We start from the raw sequence: 25,469 nt of genomic DNA on the forward strand, positions 1-25,469 counted from the left end.
TTAGTAGAGACGGGTTTTCGCCGTGTTGGCCAGGTTGGTCTTGAACTCCTGACCTAGGTGATCAGCACACCTCGGCCTTCCAAAGTACTGGAATTACAGGTGTGAGCCACCTCACCCAGCCCCATATTTAGTTTCTATAGAAGATGAAGATAGTTTAGAGAGAGAAGACCGCTTAGTATTGAAGAAGGGGTTGATCCCCCTCCCGATGCACAAATACATGCATTTGAAGCGACTGCACAGGTTAATCCATTATATAAACTGGGACGAAAGTTAGCTCCTAGAACGACTGAAATAAGTGGGGACAGTTCTGCAGTTCCACATGCTAATTGTAACCTGAAAGAGGATACAGCCACCCTGTGTTTGCAGCCATGGAGGGCAGAAGCAGCATGAGGTACATGCCCATGTTAGCAGACAGGGAGCTTGGGAAGTCCACACACAGACTGATTACATACATTGCTTCAGACTACAGGGAATCCTTGTTATTGGAGAGTGATGGATCGTTATGAAACAGAAGCCCTTCTAGAAGGGAAACGTGAAGACACATTTTTGCTCAGGGATGCTGGGCAAAGGGACTGCCTCTTCTCTGTGAACTTCTGGGGCTACAACAGATCCCTGCAGGCCTGAATTGAGCAGTAATCACAACTTTGGTTTTGATGCCCATGACCCCTGTTTATTTCACTCCTCCACTATAACAGGACTTTAAGAACATTATAGCAGCCATAAAAAAAGGATGAGTTCATGTCCTTTCCAGGGACATGGATGAAGCTGGAAACCATCATTCTCAGCAAACTAACACAGGAACAGAAAACCAAACACCGCATATTCTCACTCATAAGTGGGAGTTGAACAATGAGAACACATGGACATGGCGGGGAGCGGGGTGTGGGGGAACATCACACACCAGAGCCTGTTGGGGGGTGGGGAGCGAGGGGAGGGATAGCATTAGCAGAAATACCTAATGTAGATGATGGGTTGATGGGTGCAGCAAACCACCATGGCACATGTATACCTATGTAATAAACCTGGACGTTCTATACATGTGTCCCAGCACTTAAAGTATATTAAAAAAAGAACATTATAAAGATCCCAGTTATTGCATGTTTTTTGAACCATTGCTTACTATATTACTAGATAGGGCTTTCCTTTTTAGCTGTAGTATATCTGTTGTACAGTAATCTGCAGGTGCACTACATATGATGGAATTAATGGGCCTCCTTTACCATCAATGTTACAGGATTTTTAAAAAGAGTATTATTATAAACACAAATTTTGGGTTTGCTGGTTAGAACGAGAACCGGTCAAGGCAAAGTAAACTCTCCTGTCCCCAAAGGGTGTGAACCTGGTCTGCTTTCATGTGCATCAGACATACACCTATAATGGTGCTAGGTTTTTTCATACAGTATGTAAGGTTAGTGTTAGTATCTGTCAGATGCAACCTTCTGTTACTTACCCAGATAAACATGATTCCTAGTGGAACAACAGAGGATAGAAGTACAGGTGTTCAGGCCGGGCACAGTGGCTCACGCCTGTAATCCCAGCACTTTGGGAGGCTGAGGCAGGCGGATCACTTGAGCTTAGGAGTTCGAGACCAGCCCGGCCAACGTGGTGAAACCCCATCTCTACTGAAAATACAAAAAATTACCCGGGTGTGGTGGCGGGCACCTGTAATCCTAGCTACTGGGGAGGCTGAGGTGGGAGAAGTGCTGGAACCTGGGAGGTGGAGGTTGCAGTGAGCCGAGATTGCTCCACTGCACTTCAGTCTGGGAGACGGAGCAAGACTCTGTCAAAACAGAAACAAAAACAAAAACAAACTACAGGTGTTGAGTAAGACTACAAAACAAGTTTGCCTATTTAGTGAACAGTTGGGTTTTTAATGGCTGTAGTAATTGAGTGAGGCAACTCTGGGGCATTTGCTGTGAAGAATTCTATTTCTTACTGAAGAACAAATTATTAATATCAGATGAGTATTTCAACAGTGTGACTAATGTTTGAAATTATTTTTTCTAAGAGTTTTTCTATAACCTTCCAAAAGTAGTGATGTTTATAATTACTATAAATCAAGCTTTAGAAGTCCAATACAAATAAAATAATGCCTTTCTTTTAGAAAAAAAAAATGTAATTTTCTGGCCACAAGGGCATAGTGCAATTCACTTAAGTGTTGATGTAATTTACAGTCAGACTCTTTTCTCTTCTGCAAAAGATACTGTTAAGTAAACCAGGTTTTCCAAATAGTAATTCTTAAAAGTTTGGACTTATAAAATTAGTAGTAGAATTTTATTTAAAGGCCCTAGGTATTAGTTTTTCTTTTTTTTTTTTTTTCGAGATGGAGTCTCGCTCTGTCGCCCAGACTGGAGTGCAGTGGTGCGATCTCAGCTCACTGCAACCTCTGCCTTCCAGGTTCAAGCGATTCTCCTGCCTCAGCCTCCCGAGTAGCTGGGACTACAGGCGCTTGCCACCATGCCTGGCTAATTTTTTGTGTTTTTAGTAGAGACGGGGTTTTACCATGTTAGCCAGGATAATCTCGATCTCCTGAGCTCGTGATCTGCCTGCCTCAGCCTCCCAAAGTGCTGGGATTACAGGCATGAGCCACTGCACCCAGCCAGGTATTAGTTTTTAAATGAGTGCTTTAACTTAAAACAGCTGCTGCAATATAGTCTTGCATATGATTTTTTAAAAAGTTGATGTGACTGGGCATGGTGGCTCATGCCTGTAATACCAGCACTTTGGGAGGCCAAAGCGGGCAGATCACCTGAGGTCAGGAGTTTGAGACCAGCCTGGCCAACATGGTGAAACCCCGTTTTTACTAAAAATACAGAAAATTAGCCGGGTGTGGTGGTGGGCGCCTGTAATCCCAGCTACTCGGGTGGCTGAGACAGGAGAATCGCTTGAACCTGGGAGGCAGAGGTTGCAGTGAGCCGAGATTGCGCCACTGCACTCCAGCCTGGGCAACAAGAGCGAAACTTGGTGTCAAAAAAAAAAAAAAAAAAGAGTTAATGTGTAGTCTAATTGTTGTTTCATAAAAGTTGGATCTTCTCCTGTGCCCATAATGATTTTGTGAATCATGAAGAAAATAAGACTAGAAGATGCCCAAACAAATCAGATAATAGTAACTACAATGGTTGCTGATGTTAGATTATTGTTAAACTGTAATTACTAATTTGGATGGCAGTATTTATCTCTTTTCTGTAAACACTCATAGCTAAATTGCTTAAGTATAATTTACAGAATTTCGGTGTAATTTACTCTCAATGGAAAATCTGAAGCATAAATTGCAGATTTGAAAGGTACTGTACAACCATTATATCTGTAAATAACTACTTAACACCTCTTTGTCACTTAGAATACTACTTGAGTGTAATACTACTTGAATACTACGTGAATGTTATACTACTTGAGTGAGCTCTTTTGGAAGTTATATCAAGTTCTAGCGTTTGCTTCTTAGTAACTGAATTGAATGTACCGTTCTGTCCTAGACATTTTGCCCTAAAGTAGCTGAATCCATTCTTGTGTCTTTTTGTTAATGTGCTCTATACCACTGGTGAGTGCTCCATAGTTTCCTTACCTGCTGCTACAGAACATTATTTTACATCCCTATGGCAATTGCCAAGGCCACAAAAAAAGAAAAGCTTTATTTGTATGCCACACTAACTCTCTGACTGCTAATGTATGTTTCTGCTTGCTGTGCCTTGTTATGGCTGCTTTTTTGTGCTAATAAAGTATGTTTGGTGTTCTCCTTGTATATCTGCTGTTTTATACATTTGCAACAATTTCTCTTGTAAATGGAATGGTATAGGGTTTTTTAAAATAAGCATTATCTAACAACCTACTATAGCTAATGTAGAGTTACTGTACAGTCTCATATTGACTTATCAGAATAAGTTAACTCTAAGTTTAATGCTCTACATCTTATCAATCATAGTCACATATACTGTGGAGCAGTATGTATAGTTACTGAAAATCATTGTACAGTTTAGATTATAACAGAAAACTGACAGAAATAATAAATCTATTGATTTCTCTGCTTACGGGTAAAAGATCGAAATTATCAATGACATATTATAGTAAATGAGTATCTGTAACCTTCCACACATCAGAAGCAGATGAAATCAAGTCTCGTGAACTATTAATATATCAGTACCGGCCAGGCGCGGTGGCTCACGTCTGTAATCCCAGCACTTTGGGAGGCCAAGATGGGCGGATCACGAGGTCAGGAGATCGAAACCATCCTGGCTAACACGGTAAAACCCCATCTCTACTAAAAATACAAAAAGTTAGCCGGGCGTGGTGGCGGGCGCCTGTAGTCCCAGCTACTTGGGAGGCTGAGACAGGAGAATGGCATGAACCCGGGAGGCGGTGCTTGCAGTGAGCTGAGATTGCGCCACTGCACTCCAGCCTGGATGACAGAACGAGACTCTGTCTCAAAAAAAAAAAAAAGAAAAGAAAAGAAAAAAAAATATATCAGTATCACTTATTGGTTTGGGGGCCATCTTAATTGAAAACAAATGCCACAAATATAGAACTTTAACCAAAGACTTGTCCATTTTAAAGCAAGATGGGGATTGAAGTCACTTATAATTTCTGTTGCTTGTAATTGAAGTCCCTGAAGAACATATATCAAAGTGTTTGAGAACTTCATTCAAACCTACTTTTTTTTTTTTTTTTTTTGAGATGGACTCTCGCTCTGTTGCCCAGGCTGGGAGTGCAGTGGCACAATCTCAGCTCACTGCAACCTCTGCCTCCTGGTTTTAAGCAATTCTCCTGCCTCAGCCTTTGGAGTAGCTGAGATTACAGGTGGGCACCACCATGCCCAGCTAATTTTTGTATTTTTAGTAGAGATGGGGTTTTACCATGTTGGCCAAGTTGGTCTTGAACTCCTGACCTTAGGTGATCCACCCACCTTGGCCTCCCAAAGTGCTGGGATTACAGGCGTGAGCCACCACACTTGGCCCAAGCCTACTTTTAAAGTTTTATATGCAATCAGGTTGTTATGACCAGATTGTGTTTTAGGGAGGAAACTGGAAACTCCAAGAAAGCACTTGATGTTTTTATATGCTTGTAGCAAATTGATATTCTAACTGTAGATTTATAGAAAGTATTAATGCTTTTATGTATTTCAGAACTTTCATATGTTAAATGGAAATTATTTTAAATGTGTAACTATTTGAGTTTATGTAAGCATGTATACACTGTGGTAAAAGTCACTTGTGTTTCAATTTGTGTATAATATTAATATGCAACTTTTGGTTTAAATATTTTTCTTAAATTATTAGTGGCTTACATTTTAAAAAAGAAAAATTACCAGCGTGAAATTGCAAAAAAAAAAAAGTCTTTGGACTTTCCCCCCTAGAAAAATGCACACATGTACACAGAATTTTGCATCAATTTTAAACGTGGACATGTTCCCTGATGCCTATCCATAAGCTTCACATTAAATACTCCTAATCAGAAGTAATAAATCCTATAATAGGACTGCTATGGCACTTGTTCATAATTCGACCAGAGGCCATCAGGGAAGGCTTCATAGAAAAGATAGTTTTTGGTCTGAGATTTAAAGAATGAGTAGGAGTTTCCTGGATTTTCAAGGGCAAGGAAGGGCATTTTAGACTGAAGAGTCCAGTTAACTGAAAACCAATTAATACTGCAAGTCTTTTTGGTCATCTGCCTTTTTGTTTACTCTGTCCTGAACCCCTTTGGGCTTCCTTCTGTTCTTCTACACTTTTCCTTACCCTCAATCATCCACCCACTATTGCCTCTCTTGCCAATTATTTGTACTATGTTTTCTGGAAAACTGGTTCCATTGTAGATAGACTCTACTGTACCCTAAATTTCCTCACTGAATTCTCTCTCCACTTGCTTGCTTTAACTGAAACCTGGCTTCTCTCCCAGGGTATGCCCTCTTTATTGCTATGGTTCTTGAGTGAAAGCCTCACATAATTGATTGAACAAATATCCTTACTGATGAACATTTAGGTTGTTTCCAGTTTTACAAACAATGCCACTGTGAAATGCTAATACATGCATGTTTGGGTACATGTAAATATATTTGTAGGATAGATTTGTGGATTTGGAACTGCTGAGTCAAATGACACAAACATTAAAAATATTGATAAATACTGCCAAATTTTTATCCAGAAAGTTTTTCTAATGTACCTTCTTACCAAGCATACATAAATGCCTGCTTTCTTATACCTCACTGATACTGGAGAGTTATTAATCATTGTAATTTTTGTTTCCCAGAAGTCATCATCATTCCTACTCCTTATCACTGCTTTTAGACCTTTGCTTTCAACCTTCACATTAAAGGCCTCTCTTTTAAGGCTCATGCCTTTTGCAATATTACCTTTTATTCCTTCTCAATGTAGTCATTTATTGCCTTTTTGGATATTTCCTAATATTCTATGGAGACTCGAGCATCTGCTGTCTACCACCCAGCCCATCACAATGCTCCTGTGGATGAACTGGCTGAGCAACACTCTACCTTCACAGCTCCTTGACCATTTCTAGTGCTCTTCTCCACTCTACTTCTGCAAGAAAATTTATTAGCCTCATTCTGGGTTTTGTCATTTCCCAGAATTACTCTATATCTGAAAATATAAAATGCCAATATCTCATTCTCTGTCCACAACTTTTTTTTTTTTTTTTTTGACAGAGTGTCGCTCTGTCATCCAGGCTGGAGGGTAGTGGCATGATCTTGGCTCACTGCAACCTCCACCTCCCGGGTTTAAGCTATTCTTCTGCCTTAGCCTCTTGTGTAGCTGGGACTACAGGTGTGTGCCACCACGCCTGGCTAATTTTTGTATTGTTAGTAGAGACGGGGTTTCACCATGTTGGCCAGGCTGGTCTCCAACTCCTGACCTCAGGTGATCCCCCCCATCGGCCTCCCAAAGCTCATTACGGGCATGAGCTACTTACTATGCCTGGCCCAAACTTTATTTTATATACTGTGCTGCAACTTCCTTTTCAACATATTTTTGACATTTTTATTGTTTCACTACACATAGCACCAACTCATTTTATTTTATTTTATTTTATTTTATTTTATTTATTTTGAGATGGAGTCTTGCTCTGTAGCCCAGGCTGGAGTGCAGTGGCATGATCTCAGCTCACTGCAACCTCTGCCTCCAAGGTTCAAGCGATTCTTCCTCCTCAGTCTCCCAAGTAGCTGGGATTACAGGTGCCTGCTGCCACGCCCAGCTAATTTTTTGTATTTTTAGTAGAGATGGGGTTTCACCATGTTGGCCAGCCTGGTCTCGAACTCCTGACCTCAGGTGATCTGCCCTCTTAGGCATCCCAAAGTGCTGGGATTACAGGTGTGAGCCACTGCGCCCGGCCAACTCATTGATTTTAACAGGTGCATGGTGTTCCATGGTATACATGGACCATTATTTCATTTTGCCATACTCACTGTACAGGCATTGTTCTGATGTTTGACTGTTGCAAATACTACTGCATTCTTTTTTGTGCATAGGTTATATGTAAAGCTACACTCTTTGTATATAAATCTTTGTGTGTCTCTGTGAGTATTACTGTGGGATAAATTTTTAGAAATGGGTTACTGTGTGAAATGGTAAGCATATTTACAATTTTAATAGTATAGTCATATAGCCTTCTAGAGTCGACCAATTTACACTTCCACTAACAGTATATAAAAATGTGTTTTCCCCATATACTTGCCAGAATTAGGTCGTTTTTCAATCTTTATCATTTATCAATCATTTTTCATCCTTATCAATATGATGGGTGAAAAATATCTTGTTTAACTTATTTTTCTTTATTTCATGCTGTTCTTAATCCATTTTTTTCGCTCAACAGTACGTTTTGGACATTTTTCTGTGTCAATGAATATAGATTACACTATTGTTTTAAGTGGCTTTGTTAGGTGGGCACAGTGGTGTTGTGCCTGTAGTCTCAGCTCTTTGGGAGGCTGAGGTGGGAAGATCGCTTGAGTCCAGGAGTTTAAGGCTGTAGTGCTCTATGGTCATGTCTGTGAATAGCCACTGCATTCAAGCCTGGACAACGTAGTGAGATCTCATTTTTTAAAAAATAAAAAAAATGGCTGTATAGCACTTCATTGTGATAATGTAATATTATTTTATTTTATTTATTTTTGAGACAGACTCTCATTATGTCACCCGGGCTGGAATGCAGTGGTGCAATCTCAGCTCATTGCACTCTGCTTCCCAGGTTCAAGAAATTCTTGTGCCTCAGCCTCCCAAGTAGTTGGGATTACAGGGATGTGCCACCATGCCCAGCTCATTTTTGTATTTTTAGTAGAGATGAGATTTTGCCATGTTGGCTAGGCTGGTCTCAAACTCCTGACCTCAGGTGATCCACCTGCCTTGGCCTCCCAAAGTGCTGGGATTACAGGCATGAGCCACTGTACCCGGCATATCCATTCTATTATTGATGGACATTTGGATTATTTACAGTTTTTGGCTACTATGAATAAAGCTGAAGTAAACATTCTGGTACAAGTCTTTTTGTAAACATATGCTTCCTTCTTTTTTTTTTTTTTTTGGTAAATACCTAGAACTGGAATTGCTAGACTATAGGATAGATGTATATTTAAATGTATAAGAGACTTCTAAGTAATTCTCTAAACAGGTTGTACCATGTTTTATTCCCACTAGCAATATATGAGAATTCTAGTAGTTATTTATTCTCTCCAACACTTGGTATGGTCAGTCTTTTAACATTTTAGCCATTCTGGTGGGTGTGTAGTAGTATCTCATTGTAGTTTGTTTTTTTTTTTTTTTCCCCAAAGACAGGGTCTTACTCTGTTACCCAGGCTGGAGTGCAGTGGTGCAAATAGCTGGGACTACAGGCCATGCCACCACACCTAGCTAATTTTTGCTTTGTTTTTTGTAGAGACAGGGCTTCACTATGTTGCCCAGGCTGGTCTGGAACTCTTGGGCTCAAGTGATCCAGCTGCCTCGGCCTCCCAAAATGCTCAGATTACAGGTGTGAGCCACTGTGCCTGGCTCACTGTCGTTTTAATATGCATTTCCATGAGTATTAATGATGTCGAGCACTTTTTCATGTGCTTATTGACCATTCAAATATCTTTGCCAAATATCTATTCAAATCTTTTGTCCATTTTAAAGTTGGATTAAATCCATTTTTAAATTATTGATTTGTAAGAGTTCTTTATATATTCTGCTTATAAGTCCTTTGTCAGATATATGTTTTTCAAATATTTTCTCTTAGTCTGTGCTTGCCTATTCGTTTTCTTAATAGTGGTTTTTCATGAGCAGATTTTAAAATTCAGTGAATTCTAATTTATCATTTTTTTTTCTTTTATGACTATAGCTTTCTGTGTGTTGTTGTTGTTGTTGTTGTTGTTTTTTGAGACGGAGTCTCGCTCTGTCGCCCAGGCTGGAGTGCAGTGGCGCGATCTCGGCTCACTGCAAGCTCCGCCTCCCGGGTTTACGCCATTCTCCTGCCTCAGCCTCCCGAGTAGCTGGGACTACAGGCGCCCGCCACCTCGCCCGGCTAGTTTTTTGTATTTTTTAGTAGAGACGGGGTTTCAGTGTGTTAGCCAGGATGGTCTCGATCTCCTGACCTCGTGATCCACCCGTCTCGGCCTCCCAAAGTGCTGGGATTACAGGCTTGAGCCACCGCGCCCGGCCAGCTTTCTGTGTTCTAAGAAACCTTTGTTTATCCTTAAGTCTCAAAGATTCTCTTCTGGATTTTCTTCTAGAAGCTTTAGGGTTTTAGCATTTATATTATATGTTTAGTGTCATGATCCATCTTCAGTTAGTTTTTGGGTGTGATGTGGGGTCGGGGTTGAGGTTTATATTTCCCAAATGAATATCCAGTTATTCTAGCACCATTTGTTGAAAAGACTTTCCTTTCCCCAATCCAACACTGCTTGGTCAGAAATCAAATGACTTTATATGTGCAAGTTTATTTCTGGCTCTGTATTCTGTGCCATTGATCTATTTGTCTATTAAGTACTGTAGTTTTATAGTAAGTCTTAATGTCAGGAATATAGGTCTTTCAACTTTGCTATTGTTTCCCAAGATTGTTTTGGATATTTTAGATCCTTTCCATTTCCATATACATTTTAGAATCAGTTTGTCCATTTCTCTTTTTAAAACCTGGTAGTATTATGACTGCTATTGTATTGAATCTATAGAAGAATTCTGGGAGGATTTACATCTTAACAATATTGTGTCTTCTAACTCATGATCATGGTATATCTATTTATTTCAGGTTTTTATTTGTTTTTTAAAGATGGAGTTTCATTCTATCACCCAGGCTGGAGTGCAGTGGCATAACCATGGCTCACTGCAGCCTCAACCTTCCGGGCTCAAGCGATCCTCCCACTTCAGCCTCCCAAGTAGCTGGGACCACAGGTGTGTGCCACCATGCCTGAATACGTTTTTTTGGTAGAGATGGGGTTTCACTATGTTACCCAGGCTGGTCTTGAACTCCTGGGTTCAAGTGATCTGCCTGCCTCGACCTCCCAAAGTGCTGGGATTACAGGCATGAGCCACCATACCCAGTCGATTTATTTCAGTCTTGTAAAGTTCCTCTTAGCAATGTTTTGTAGTTTTCAATGTAGAAGTTCCTGGATCGATTTTGCTTAATATTATCAAATGCCTTCTAGAAATGTTGTATCAGTTTACCTTACTACCAATAGTACATTTTCTTTTCTTTCTTTCTTTCTTTCTTTCTTTCTTTCTTTCTTGAGATGGAGTTTCACACTTGTTGCCCAGCCTGGAGTGCAATGGCACGATCTCGGCTCACTGCAACCTCCGCCTCCCCGGTTCAAGTGATTCTGCTGCCTTAGCCTCCAGAGTAGCTGGGATTACAGGTGCCTGCCACCAAGCCTAGCTAATTTTTTGTATTTTTAGTACACCATGTTGGCCAGGCTGGCCTCAAACTCCTGACCTCAGGTGATCCACCTGCCTCGGTCTTCCAAAGTGCTGGGATTACAGGCGTGAGTCACTGTGCTCGGTCTATTTTCTTACACTCTCATCAACACTGGGTTTTATGTCTTTTTATTCTGTGCCAATCCTCATAGGCGAAAAATTATATATCAGTTTGTATGTGTGTGTGTGGGGTGTGTGTGTGTGTGTGTGTTTGATGGAGTCTCACTCTGTGGTGGCCCAGGCTGCAGTGCAGTGATCTTGGCTCACTGCAACCTCTGCCTCCTGTGTTCAAGCGATTCTTCTGCCTCAGCCTACTGAGTAGCTGGGATTATGGGTGTGGGCCACCACGCCCAGCTAATTTTTGTATTTTTAGTAGAGATGGGGTTTGGCCATGTTGGCCAGGCTGGTCTCAAACTCCTGACCTTAGGTGATCTGCCCATCTCAGCCTCCCAAAGTGCTGGGATTACAGGCCTGAGCCACCGTGCCAAGCCTATATTTCAGTTTTATTGGCATTTCTTTTATTACTGGTGAAGTTTTCACATAACGTATTTATTGACTATTTGTATATAATTTATCATGAATTGACTGTTCTTGTTCTTTGCCCATTTGTCTGTTGGGGTGTTCATCTTTTTTCATGTTGATATGCAATGATTTGTAAAAGTTTTTTGTATGTTACAGAAATATATATGTGTGTAACTAGAGAAGTAGGTAGTATTGTCTTTACAACATAAAGAGATTAAGGCTGAGAAAAGCTAAATGACTTGGCTCAAGATCATACAAATAATAAATGATAGAGCAAGGATTTGAATCCTGGTCTATGTGACACAAAATACCATGTTATTTCTATTACAGAAAGCCTATTTTTAATCTCTTAGTAGCTTTTCCAACTCTTAAAAAATTATTTAATATTACTGTCTCCTTTGCTAAAAGCCTTAGTTTTAGAATTTATCTCTTGCTGATGGTCTTTTTAGAACTTTAGAGAACATTTAGTATAGTTTTCTTTCTCTTTTTTAATCATTCAAAGCTTTTAAAAAACTTCATTACTTCAAAATAATTTCAAATTTAAAGAAAAGTTACAGTATTACTACAAAGAACTTCCACTTACCCTTAACCCAGATTCATACATTTTTAACATGTTGCCACATTTGCTTTATCATTCTATCTCTATCTTTATCTATTTTTTCTCTGAATCAGAATAACCCGGAGACATAAGGCCCCTATACTCCTAAATACTTCAGCATATCTTTCCTGAGAAGAGGGACATTCTCTTACAAAATCACAGCATAATGATCAAAATCAGGAAAATTAACATTGATGTAATACCACTGCTGTCCACATTCAGCTTTTACCTCTTGTCCTAATAATTTCCTTTATAGCATTTTTCCCCAGTCCAGAATACAGTCCAGGATTATACATTGGATTTAGTTGTCATGTCACTTTAGTTGCCTTTAATTTGGAGTAATTTCTCAGCCTTTCTTTGTCTTTCCTGACATTGACACTTTTGAAGAGTACAGGCCAGATATTTTGTATAATGTCCCTTAGTTTGGGTTTGTCTAATGTTTCCTCATGATTAGATTTAGATTATGCTTCTTTTTTGTAGGAATATCACAGAAGTGATGTGTTCTCAGTGCATTGGCAACAGGAGGTACATGATATCAGTTTGCCCCATTATTGGTGATAATAACTTTGACTACTTGGTTAAAGTGGGGTCTGCCAGGTGTCTCCACTCTAAAGTTACTATTTTTATATTTGTAATAAATATGAAATTTGTGGGGGGACACTTTGAGACTGTATAAAATGTCCTATTCCATATCAAAGTCTCAGCCAATAGATTTTAACATTCATTGATTATTGCCTGAATCAGTTATTACTATGATATTTGAAAAATAGTGATTTTCTAAATACATCATTAGTTCTACACTTATTTGCTGGCATTCAATTGTAAGGAAGAGCTTTCCTTTTACCCTATGTATTGATTAATTGACTGATTATCAGTATAGACTCATGGATTCTTACTTATTACATGAGTTATAACGTTTTACTGTTTATTCATTTTGATGCTCTAACTGGCCCAGATTTGGTCAGTGGGAGCTTCTTCAAACTGGTTTCTGTGTCCATTGACATGCCTCCATGATTCTTTGGCACTTTCTTACTTTCTGGGACAACAAGAATATTTTAGGATTATCATGTATTTTCCTGGCCATAGCCTTGGAATCAGCTATTTCTCCAAGGAAGCCTGGCTCCATTAAGTGGGGAATGATATTTAGCAACCAGGATCTTTCTGCTGGGGTATACTTATTGCTACTGAGGTATCATCACTTTGGGGCTCCTTTAGCTGAGAGACCTAGGATTTATCCCAGGCTTTTGAATATCTCCCAATATCTCCACTAAGTGAGTTTAGATCTGTGCTTGAATACTTCATTATTTGAGGAAATTGCTCCAGAGACAATCTCCTTCATTATTGGACAACCCTTTATATTTGAAAACAGTGGTCATTGGTTTCCTCTACTAAGTCTTGTCTTCTCTGTGCTAAATAAACATCTGCAGTTCCTTTACTGCCATGACTGTCATGGCAGAGTTTGAAGATCTCCTCATCATTCTGGTTATTCTATTCTGTTCATACTTCAGTTCATGAATATCTCTCTTTAAAGACTGGCATCTAGAATGAAATGTACTATTTCAGGTACATGTTCTGATCAGTACAGAGGAGTGAGTCAGTGATTTTCTTTGTTCTAGACCCTATGTTACTACTCATGCAGGCCAAAATTGTTGGCTTTTTTTTCTTGTCTTTTTTTTTTTTTTTTTGACAGCCACATTGATCACTCTGTTGAATTATGTTGAGCCTATAGTTAGTTGAAATCCCTAAGACTTTAACTCAACTATATTTATCCATTTGGTACTTAAATGCTTGTGTTTTAGAACCTAGTATAAGGCTTTAATTTGATCTCTGTCTTTTCAGCCTAAGAAATTTAGCTTATCATTCCTGCTTGTCAAACTTCTTTTGAATCCTGAATGTCATCCAGTTGTACTAGCTTCTTTTCCAGTTTATCATCTGCAAATTTGATTAGTATGCCACTTCATACAAATGACTATCTGAAAATATCAAAAAAGGCAGAGCGGAGCTCAAATATTTGCAGCCTGACTAGACACCTTTCCTCTGTTGAAATCAATCCATCAAAAAAGGATTTGCTACTGTTCATCTATTTTCACCTGCTGTTGTATATAGGATCTGACCCAACAGACCTGTCAGAATACTACCTTGAACCAATTTCTAGTGTTTTCCTGGGATTAGTGTTTCAAAGTTATAGGGAAGCTTGTTTATTGTAAAATGGGGACCTTTCACACAGTCCAAACTTGCTATTCTTGAGTGGAGATTGTCCTGGTGTGGCTTGGTCTGTGTCCTCTTTGGTGCCAGAGGCAAAGAGAAATGTTTGAGGCAGCCAAGGCTATTCTACCTTAATCAGAATCTTCATCAAATCTAAGGAACAGAGGTTATCTAGTTCAGACTTCTAAAATATTACTGATAAAACTTATTAATGTGCCCTTTTCTTTTAATGCTCTGTCTGTCAACAAGTACTCCTACACATTATTTAAAAAGGAGGAAAGGTGCCTTATAGAAAGGGGCTCTCAGAATTTGCAAGTAAGGATGGGAAAAGGTCACTGTCTGAAAATGAAGTAAAATGAAACAAAATAGATAAAAACAGCTATCTGAAGGCATACATCTGCAGAATTAACCTACCCTGAGAGACTTAGGTTTTCTTTTAATGAGACTGGAATGTTTTTTTTTTTTTTTTTTAAGTTTCCATCAAAGACCAGAGTATGGTCTCAGGAAAAAGAGAATGAAATGTAAGAATGTGAAGAAATCCTAACTTACTCAACTGCCTTATAAATTTGCCATCTGAAATAGTAATCTATGAATAGAAGGGTAAAGGCTGGTTATCTCAAGGAGCCTGGAAGGGGAAGGATGATACTTTATTTCTTTAGCCTTTTCATTTTTTTTTTTTTTTTGGTTGTTGTTTAATTACATAGGTAACATGAGAGTACATTCTCCTTATAAAAATATTTAAACATTACAGCTAAGAGTAAGTTTCTTCTCACCAATCTTCTTGTCCCCAATTCTGGTTAGTCAGGCTTTTTATAAAAATATCTTGAGTAGAGAAAGATAGTTTATCAGGCTTATATAATCTGATGTTAATATATCCTTTGTGGATATAAACTCCCTTTGTTTTATTTATTTTTGTTTGTTTTCTGTTTTTTTTTAAAAATATTTTTACCCTTTGTTTAAAAAATGTGCTCACAAATCAACCTTTTAATGTATAAACTGGCCTGCTGAATTTGTGTGCCTGCCTCACTGGAGTAACTACCTTGTACAAAGATATTGCCTACCTAGGAGGTTGTTCTTGTATAGTCAGCAGCTAAGCCTCCTAATCTCAAACAGCTCTCTGGCTTCTGTATGTACAGTGGGGAATACAGGATACAAATAATTTTTTTTTTTTTTTGAGACAGGGTCTCACTCTGTCACCCAGGCTGGAGTGCTGTGGCACGATCTTGGCTCACTGCAACCTCCGCTTCCCAGGTTCAAGTGATCCTCCCACCTCAGCCTCCCGAATAGCTGGTACCACAGGCGAGCACCACCACACCTGGCTGATTTTTTTGTATTTTTTGTAGAGATGGGATTTCACGATGTTGCTCAGGCTGCTCTCGAACTCCTGGACTCAAGCAATCCGCCTGCCTCGGCCTCCTAAAGTGCTGGGACTGAAGGTGTGACCCGCTGTGCCTAGCCTAAAGACATTTTTTAAAAGCTCCATGAGGAGCTTTCATTTTACTGGGAAGACTAGACATGCATGTGAGGCATTTTTTGAAAGGGATGATACCATATATTCATATTATGATATAAGACAGTATATAGCAAAGGATTAATTGGACAGCATAAATGAATGCTATACAAATTCATATCCTCTTTCAGTTCCTGTCATCTCTCTTTCTTCCCCTTCATTCACCTTATTTTTCCTCACCTCCCACTCTTCAATTCACTGTGATCTGGTTTCTTTTCTGCCATTGTTGTGAAGTTACTTGAGGTAAAAGATATGGGGCTACAAGGCCACATGTTATCATGTTATGCTTTGCTTTTTTTTTTTTTTTTTTTTTTTTTTTTTTGAGACAGGGTCTCGCTCTGTCACCCAGGCTGGAGTGCAGTGGCGTGATTCTTGTGTCTCAGCCTCCTGAGTAGCTGGGATTACAGGCGCGTGCCACCATACCTGGCTAATTTTTGTATTTTTAGTAGAGATGGAGTTTCACCACATTGGCCAGTCTAGTCTCAAACTTCTGAGCTCAAGTGATCTGCCTGCCTTGGCCTCCCAAAGTGCTGGGATTACAGGCGTGAGCCACTGTGCCCCCCTGCTTTGCTGTTTTTGACTAGGCTCATCTTATCCATTCTCATGGCTTCAGCTGCTTATTATACACTGACTTCATACAAATGTATGTTCAATCCAGACCTCTTTTCTGAGCTTCAGGCCCCAGGTAGCCATCTGCCTATTTTCATGCTTCATGGTCATCGCAAATTCACTATTTCCCATACTGAGCTACTTCCTTCCTCACCCTCTCGGCCTAAGTCCGTTCCTCCTCTTGTGTTTCTTATGTTAGTGAATGGCACAACTATCAACCCAGTTTCCCAAGTCTAAAACCTTCACACCATCCTCTCTCTATTTTACCACCAAATCCTTTCAGGTTTATTTGCTAAATATTCATTGAATCCATATACTTCACCTTTTTCCTAATGCCACTACCCTGGTCCAGGTCACCATCATCTCAGACTTGGACTATTGCAACTGTCTCCTAATTCATCTACCTGCCCCCACTCTTATTTTACCCTCAAGTCATGTCCTACACTATAGCCAGAGAATATATTCTAAAACAAAAACCCTTCAGTGACTTCCCAGTTCCCTTAAGAGACAATTCAAAATTCTTTAAGTGTTACAAGGCCCCTACATCTGGCTCCTGCATCAGCTTCATTTATCACCACTCCTAATCTCACACTCTGTACCTCAGCAATTCTAAATTCCATATTCAATTATCGGTATATGCCATGCTCTCTTTCTCTTGAATCCAAGCCTTCACACATGCTACCCCAATGTCTGGTTGGTCCACTTTTAGTGATGCTATGACTGAGCAGTGAGTACAGATTGTGGACAGCTTAATCTTTCTATATTAAAATTCCTTATTGTCTTTCTCATCTACCCTCATTGTTGGAAAGGCATCCTCATTGTCTCAGCGTCCACTGATGATCATTATCTGAATTATTAGTTTCGTAAGGGGATTCCAAATGGCGATTTTTCTAGTTCTTTCATTTCTTCTACACTTTTTTTTTTTTTTTCTGAGTCAGGGTCTTGCTCTGTCACCCAAGCTGGAGTGCAGTGGCACGATCATGGCTCATTGTAACTTCGAACTCCTGGGCTCAAGCGACCCTCCTTCCTCAGCCTTCCAAAGTGCTGGTATTACAGGTGTGAGCCACCTTGCCCAGCTTCTTCTATGACTATTAACTGAAATTCTTCTGTAAATAATTTTCCCTTACCAACTAGGTCTTTTTGGTATCCTAAAATAACCATTTGTACATGATGAATAGAATAAATGTTTAATTCTTTTGTGAATTTTTCTTTGTGCATAATTTTTTTGTGTATTTTTTAAAGTTTAAGTATTTAAATTAGCGATTTGGAGCTCTGGACAATTTTGTCAGAGAAACCATTTATAAGTGGTGGTTATGTTTCCAGAATAGCAGAAAAAAGCTTGCTTAATCCACAGGGTCAATAAAATATTACACATGGCAATAACAAATAGAAAATATTTTTGTAATATTAGTTATGAAACAAAAGAAAACAGTTTTTAAAGTTTAACTTGAGTACCAGTACTTGAGAGAAAAGCAATCTTAATTAGAGGAAGAAGAAGTAGATGGATACTTATGGTGATGTGAAGGGATCTGCTGAGTACTTTCAAGGACTTTTACAGTTTGATGGCATTGGTTCTGTTTTTTTTTGTTTTTTTTTTTGTTTTTTTTTTGAGACAGAGACAGAGTCTCACTCTGTTGCCCAGGCTGGAGTGCAATGGCACGATCTCAGCTCACTGCAACCTCTGCCTCCCGAATTCAAGCAATTCTCCTGCTTTAGCCTCCCAAGGAGCTAGGATTACAGGCACTCACCACCACGCCTGGCAAATTTTTTTTTTTTTTTTGAGGCTGAGTCTCACTCTGTTGCCCAGGCTGGAATGCAGTGGCACGATCTCGGCTCACTGCAAGCTCCGCCTCCCAGGTTCATGCCATTCTCCTGCCTCAGCCTCCCGAGTAGCTGCGACTACAGGCACCTACCACCACGCCCGGCTAATTTTTTGTATTTTTAGTAGAGATGGGATTTCACCATGTTAGCCAGGATGGTCTTGAACTCCTGACTTCAGGTGATCTGCCTGCCTCGGCCTCCCAAATTGTTGGGATTATAGGCATGAGCCACCTCACCCGGCTGGCATTGGTTCTTTTTTTTTTTTTCTTTTTCTTTTTTTTTTTTTGAGACAGAGTCTCACTCTGTCACCCAGGCTGGAGTGCAGTGGCGCAATCTCGGCTCACTGCAACTTCCACCTCCTGGGTTCATGCCATTCTCCTGCCTCAGCCTTCCAAGTAGCTGGGACTATAGGCGCTTGCCACTACGCCCAGCTAATATTTTGTATTCTTTAGTAGAGATGGGTTTTCACTGTGTTAGCCAGGATGGTCTCAATCTCCTGACCTTGTAATCCGCCTACCTTGGCCTCCCAAAGTGCTGGGATTACAGGCGTGAGCCACCACGCTAGACCGCATTGGTTCTTATGTTTAATTTCACTACAGATTTAAGCTATTTCCATTTATTTATTTTTTCCCTTTGAGATAGGGTCTTGCTCTGTTGCCCAGGCTGGTGTGCAGTGGCATAGCTCACTGCAGCCTTGAACTCGCAGTCTCAAGTGATTATCCTGACTCAGCCTCCCAAGTAGCTAGGACTACAGGCACATGCCACTGCTCCTGGTTAATTACTTTTTTTTTTTTTTTTTTTTGGTAGAGGCAAGGTCTCGCTCTGTTGCCCAGGCTGGCCTTGGATTCCTGGGCTCAAACGATTCTTTTGTCTTGGCCTCCCAAAGTGTTGGTATTATAGGCATGAGCTACCATGCCCGGCCTTAAGTTTCTTTCTCTTTCTCTCTCTCTTTTAGACAAGGTCTCTCTCTGTCATCCAGGCTGGAGTGCAATAGCATGATCGTAGCTCACTGATACCTTGAACTCCTGGGCTCAAGGGATCCTCCTGCCCCAGCCTCCCAAGTAGCTGGAACTACAGGTACACTTCATGATGCCTACCTTATTGTTTTTTAATTTTAATTTTTTTTTTTTTGTAGAAATGGGAAGGTCTCACTATATTGCCAGGACTGGTCTTGAACTCCTGGCTTCAAGAGATCCTCCTGCCTCAGCCTCCCCAAGTGCTGCTATTACAGGCATGAGCCACCACGCCCAGCCATTCTCTCTTAATTGAGAGCAGTCTATGCCTCGCATTTTGTTTGTCAAGCCATTGACTTGTTGCAGAAAGTGAATCAGTGATCCTGTAGAATATCCCACATTTTAGATTTGTTTGTTTTCTTTTTTATGCTGTCATTTACTTTATTCTTCTATATTCCATATTTTTTTGTAATGGAAGTTAGCTTTAGAAGCCTGATGATATTCAGGTTCATCTTTCTTCATTTGGTCAATAATATTTAACAGGGGTAACTGTATTTTACTTTGAATCACAACTGGAGGCACACATCCATTCCATTTTTAATAAATGAGTAACATCTTGATTCCTTCATTATTTTATTTAACTTATTATTATTATTTTTAGAGATGTGGTCTTGCTCTGTCACCAGGCTGAAGTGCAGTAGCATGATCATAGCTCACTGCAGTCTTGAACTCTTGGCTCAAGTGATCCTCCCATCTTAGCCTCTTGAATAGCTAGGACTGCAAGCATGCACCACCCTGCCTGGCTGATGATGATGATGATGATGATGATGATTATTATTATTATTATTTTGAGACAGAGTCTCCCTCTGTCACCCAGGCTGGAGTGCAGTGCCAACCTCTGCCTCCCAGGTTCACGTGAGTCTCCTGCCTTAGCCACCTGAGTAGCTGGGATTGCAGGTGTGTGCCACCATCCCTGGCTATTTTTTTTTTATTTTTTACTTTTAGGAGAGACGAGGTTTCACCATGTTGGCCAGGCTGGTCTCGATCTTTTAGCCTCAAGTGATCTGCCCACCTTGGCCTCCCAAAGTACTGGGATTATAGGTGTGAATCACTGCACCCAGCCCTGGCTAATTTTTAAATTTTATTTATTTATTTATTTTTCTGTGGAGACAGGATCTCTATATGTTGCCTAGGCTGGTCTTAAACTCTTGGGCTCAAGTGATCCTCCCACCTCAGACTCCCAAAGTATTGGGATTATAGGCATGAGCAACCATGCCCTGCCTAACTCCTTCATTATGTTTCCCATCAACTTTTCATCTAATAGTTTAATCTGTTGATGACCATTGGTGGAATTAATCATTTTACTAGTAGTTTCAAAATAGTGATTCCCTAATTTTGTTTTCCACATTAATTAGTTGGAATTCTTCTGAAAGTAAGCTTTCCCTCATCAACTAGGACTACTGTGTTACTCCTACAGGGAAGGCAGAATACATGAGTAATTCTTTCCTTAATTACCAATTTTCAGAGTAAAGAGTTGGTGCTCTACTTACTTTCAATGATATCCAATGAGTTGTATATGTTTGTTCTTTCCCTGTCATTATTAACCACTCTTTAAAAGATGTCTATCACCATAATATGTACATCTATTTATGTATCCATAAAAATTAAAAATTAAAAAATGTATTCAATGGGTTTTAATTGACTGCATTCATTATTCTTGTTAATGCTCAATTTTTACCATCTTTTGCCAATGTGTTGCCTCCTGTATGTTCCTGACATGACTCATTAGTGTTCCATAGCTTGCTTGATTCCTGGCACAAGGCTTATATGTTTCCTGCCTCAGACTTGCTATTTCTCCAAGGAGTCCTAGTTGACTTATATTTTCTTTTTTTAAAAAACAGCTTTATTAAAGTTTAATTTACATAGCATAAAATTCACCTATTTTAAATATACAATTCAAAACTTTTTAGTAAATTTATAGTTGTGCAACTATGTCCACAATCCAGTTTTAAAACATTTCCATCAAACTAAAAGATCTCCTATATACTTTTGCAGTCAATCCTGCTTCATTTCTGTAGCCCTAGGCAACCACTAATATGCTGTCTGTAGATTTGCCTTTTCTAGATATTTTATGTAAATGAAATCATATGCTATATAGCCTTTTGCTTTCACTTAGCACTAGGTGTTTTTAAAATTTGAAATATACATGCCATAAAATTCATCATTTTAGAATGCATAACACAGTGGTTTTTAATATATTCACAAGGTGGTACAACTATCACCACTATCTAATTCCAGAACATTTCCCTCACACCAAAAATAAACCCTATATCCATTAGTGTGCCCTTTCCATTTCCCCCTGCCCTCAGCCCCTGGCAGCCATTAATCTACTTACTGTCTCTATGAATTTGCACACTCTGGACATCTCATATAAATGGAATCATATAATATGTGGTCTTTTGTGTCTGGTTTCTTTCACTTAGCATAGTGTTTTCAAGGCATCCATGTTATAGCATGTATCAGTACTTCACTTCTTTTTATGGGTGATTAATATTCCACTGTATGGATATATAACACTTATCCATTCACCAGTTGATGGACGTTTTGGGTTGTTTCTGCTTTTTGGGTCATAGAGTAACTCTAATGTTTAGCCTTTTGAGGCACTGGCACATTGTTTTCCAAAGCACAGGCTTTTTACATTGGTTGTACCATTTTACGTTTCCACCAGTAGAGTATGAGGGTTTCAGTTTTCTCCACACCCTTGCCAACACTTACTTATTGTCCATCATTTTTACGATAGACATCCTAATGAGTGTAGCTACTTTGGAAAACAGTCTTGCAGTTCCTCAGAATGTTAAGCTTAGCGTTCTGATCCCCACTCCCTAATGATTGTTGTAGCTGTCCTTTTTTAATCTTTTTTTTTTTTTTGCACCATCCCCCTCCACCCCTCTATTGTATTTTCTTTCTCCTCTCTTGTCCTCCTCTCCTTTCCTCTTGTCCCCTCCTCCCTTCCTGTCCTTCGGAGCCAGGGTCTCATTCTGTTGCCCAGGCTGGAGTGCAGTGGTGTGATCATAGGTCACTGCAGCCTCGATCTCTTGGGCTCAAGTGATCCTCCTGCCTCAGCCTCCCAAGTAGCTGGGACCACAGGCATGTGCCACCATGTCCAGCTAATTTTTAATTTTTTTTTTGTAGAGACAGGGTCTCCCTATGTTGCCCGGGCTGGTCTTGAACTTCTGGCCTCATGCGATTCTCCTGCCTCAGCCTTCCAAAGTGCTGGAATTACAAGCATAAGCCACCGTATCCAGACTTTTGCTCAGTTAAAATAAAAAAAATTGGCCGGGTACGGTGGTTCATACCTGTAATCCCAGCACTTTGGGAGGCCGAGGTGGGCGGATTACTTGAGGTCAGGAGTTGGAGACCAGCCTGGCCAACATGGTGAAACCCCCATCTCTACTAAAAATACAAAAATTAGCTGGACTTCGTGGCACCTGCCTGTAATCCCAGGTACTCGGGAGGCTGAGGCAGAAGAATTGCTTGAGCCCAGGAGATAGAGGTTGCAGTGAGCTGAGATTGTGTCACTGCACTCCAGCCTGGCCAACAGAGCAAGACTCTGTCTCAAAAAATAAAATAAAATAAAATAATAATTTTTTTTCATTTCTAAGCCTGGCTTTCTGGGTATCATATCTGGGTCAGGGTAACTTAGTGGTCAGTCAATAATTTGCTGGAGGTTGTCCTTAAACACCTTGGGCCAGTATGTCTTCTGCCCTTTGCTGACGAAGTTGTGTGTGGTTTGGGAAACACATTCAAAGTTTGGAGAGTTTACAAGTCTTCCGTGACTTTTACTTCCTGATAGGCCTTCTCATGTTCTGTGCCTGTGCAAGGCCTCACATTCAGCCAAGGAAATGTAAATAACTAGGCCCCTCTCTGGTACCCTGAACTTCAGTGCAGCCTTGCACATGCACACAGCCTCCTAGACAACCAGGGCCTTGAAGGTGCTTATCAAGCCCCACTATTACTGTCCTGTTTTCTGGATCTCTCTGTAAACTTCTGGCAGATCTGCTATTCTGTTGCTTGCTCCAACCAATATTGTAACTTCAGGTAACTGTGATATTGGCTTCCCATGTTTGTATGAAATTGAGTTAGCTATTGTTTTAAACACCCCTGGGTATAGGATTTTTTTGGTGCTCATTCTTTATGAAGTAATTCCCCTCCAGCATCTAAATTGTTATTTTTTATGGCTTGCCTTGACTTTTCTTGTAAAATCAGCTCCAAGGGACCTAGTGGGAACAGGGGAGATGGAAGCAGCCCCATAGTCTCCCACTGTTTGTAGCCAAAGGTTCCACAGGTTTTCTTAAATGCTTCTTAATTTGTTTAATTTTTGTCTATTTCCAGAGTCCTGAAATTATTGTTTTTGACAATTTTTCCAGTTTTATCATTGTTTTAAGGAAGAGAGGATTTGCTGAGTTCCTCTGCCATTTCAGAAGTCCTGCCTAATTTATGTTTTTTTGTTTTTGTTTTTGTTTTTGAGACGGAGTCTCACTCTGTCACCAGGCTGGAGTGCAGTGGCACGATCTCAGCTCACAGCAAGCTCCGCCTCCCGGGTTCAAGTGATTCTCCTGCCTCAGCATCCCGAGTAGCTGGAATTACAGGTGCATGCCACCACACCCAGCTAATTTTTGTATTTTTAGTAGAGATGGGGTTTCACCATGTTGACCAGGATGGTCTTGATCTCTTGACCTCGTGATCTGCCTGCCTTGACCTTCCAAAGTGCTGGGATTACAGGCGAGAGCCACCACACCCGGCCACTAATTTATGTTTTAAAAGATCATTCTTAAGTGTTCTTACTACAAAAAAAAGTATGGGATGTAATGCATATGTTACACAATGTGTACATCTTTCAAAACATCATATTGTATACCATAAATATCTATACTTTTTATTTGCCAACTTTAAAAAAAGAACATTCTGTTAGGAGTGGAGGATGGAAGGGAAGCTGGTGACCAGGAGTATATAATTTTACTCAGCAGTACTTTGTAAGCAGGAATGGAGAATATAAATAGTTTGGTTGATTTGTGGGTGAGAATTGACATAATAGGTGTGGTGGAAAATCAAGGGGATAGGAGAATAGAGAGTGCTGGTTACTTTTATTGAAGTCCCACTGTCCATAGACTCTTTCCTAAGTAGACAAGGAAGTGCAGTCCAAAAGTATGTGATGGCAATGGACTTTAGGGACTCAGGGGGAAAGGGTGGGAAGGGGGTGAGGGATAAAAGACTACAAATATGGTGCAGTGTATACTGCTCGGGTGATGGGTGCACCAAAATCTCACAAATCACCACTAAAGAGCTTACTCATGTAACCAAATACCACCTGTTCCCCAAAAACCTGTGGAAATAAAAGTCTTTTTTAAAATAAAAGAATTCCAGTCCCCCGTCCCCCGAAAACAACAACAACAACAACAACAACAAAACCCAAAGGTATGTGATGGCTTTGGAAAATAGGTAAGACGGTTAATGAATTAAAGGCCTTGAGTCAGTTGAAGGGTAAATTCGGGAGTATAAGGTTTAGGAGAGGTAGAATAACAAGTAGTTCTGAGAGTGGATCCTCTGTGTTTGGTTTTGGAAGTAGAGCCATTCCAAGTGTCACTCCAGAAACAAATAATTGATACCTGGCAGGGGAGATACCATGATCACAAAGGTGGTTTTCTCAGGGTGAGGCCCATCCATTGCATTCTGGGTGTGCTGGCCCTTGCGATTTCCCCAAATACAGGAAACTTGACTGCATAAGTAGTGAGAGACTGAGTTTATGCTTTCCCCTGAAAAAAAAAAAAAAAAAAAAGAAGAAGAAAGAAAGAAATGGGTGATTGAAATGGAATTGAGATTAAGAAATTAGAATAGGATATGTCAAGGATCCATGAGGTCTGGGTGTTAGATCATCAAGGGGGATAATGAAGGCTTTCAGGATGAGAAAAGGAAAACAGTTGGTACTGAAGTCCTCAGTGAATGTTGGGGGGAGACTTTGAGATTTTCATTTAACATTGAGAGAGTCATAAAATTGAGTATTATGAACTTTGAAGAAAGAGGTTATTGAGGTAAGATGGTAAAATAATACCTTGGGGATCCAGTGAAGAAGATACAAGAAGATGATAACCTGATCTTGACTTATGGGGAGATATGAGCAAAGGAAAATGAACAGCCTCAGCTGAGCATGATTGTGTGCACCTGTAATTCCAGCTACTCGGGAGGCTGAAGTGGGAGGACCACTGAAGCCCCAGGAGTTCAAGGCCAGCCTGGGCAACATAGAGCAGGACCACTGTCTCTCTAAAAAAGAGAGAGAGAGAGAGAGAGAGAGAGAGAAAAAAAAAAAAAAAAAACAG

General features: G+C 40.0%; 1 non-coding gene and 1 pseudogene across 1 annotated transcript; both read left to right on the forward strand.

The window, feature by feature from the left end:
• Window positions 1-156: 156 nt before the first annotated feature.
• Window positions 157-789, forward strand: LOC103880764 (annotated as a pseudogene).
• Window positions 790-24,753: 23,964 nt separating this feature from the next.
• On the forward strand, window positions 24,754-24,912 carry LOC116272299. The gene has a single exon (XR_004181011.1). It is a non-coding gene; the product is annotated as a U1 spliceosomal RNA (small nuclear RNA).
• Window positions 24,913-25,469: the final 557 nt, after the last annotated feature.

The sequence above is a fragment of the Papio anubis genome, chromosome X (genome assembly GCF_008728515.1).
Source record: "Papio anubis isolate 15944 chromosome X, Panubis1.0, whole genome shotgun sequence".
In the NCBI taxonomy this organism is placed as follows: Eukaryota; Metazoa; Chordata; class Mammalia; order Primates; family Cercopithecidae; genus Papio; species Papio anubis.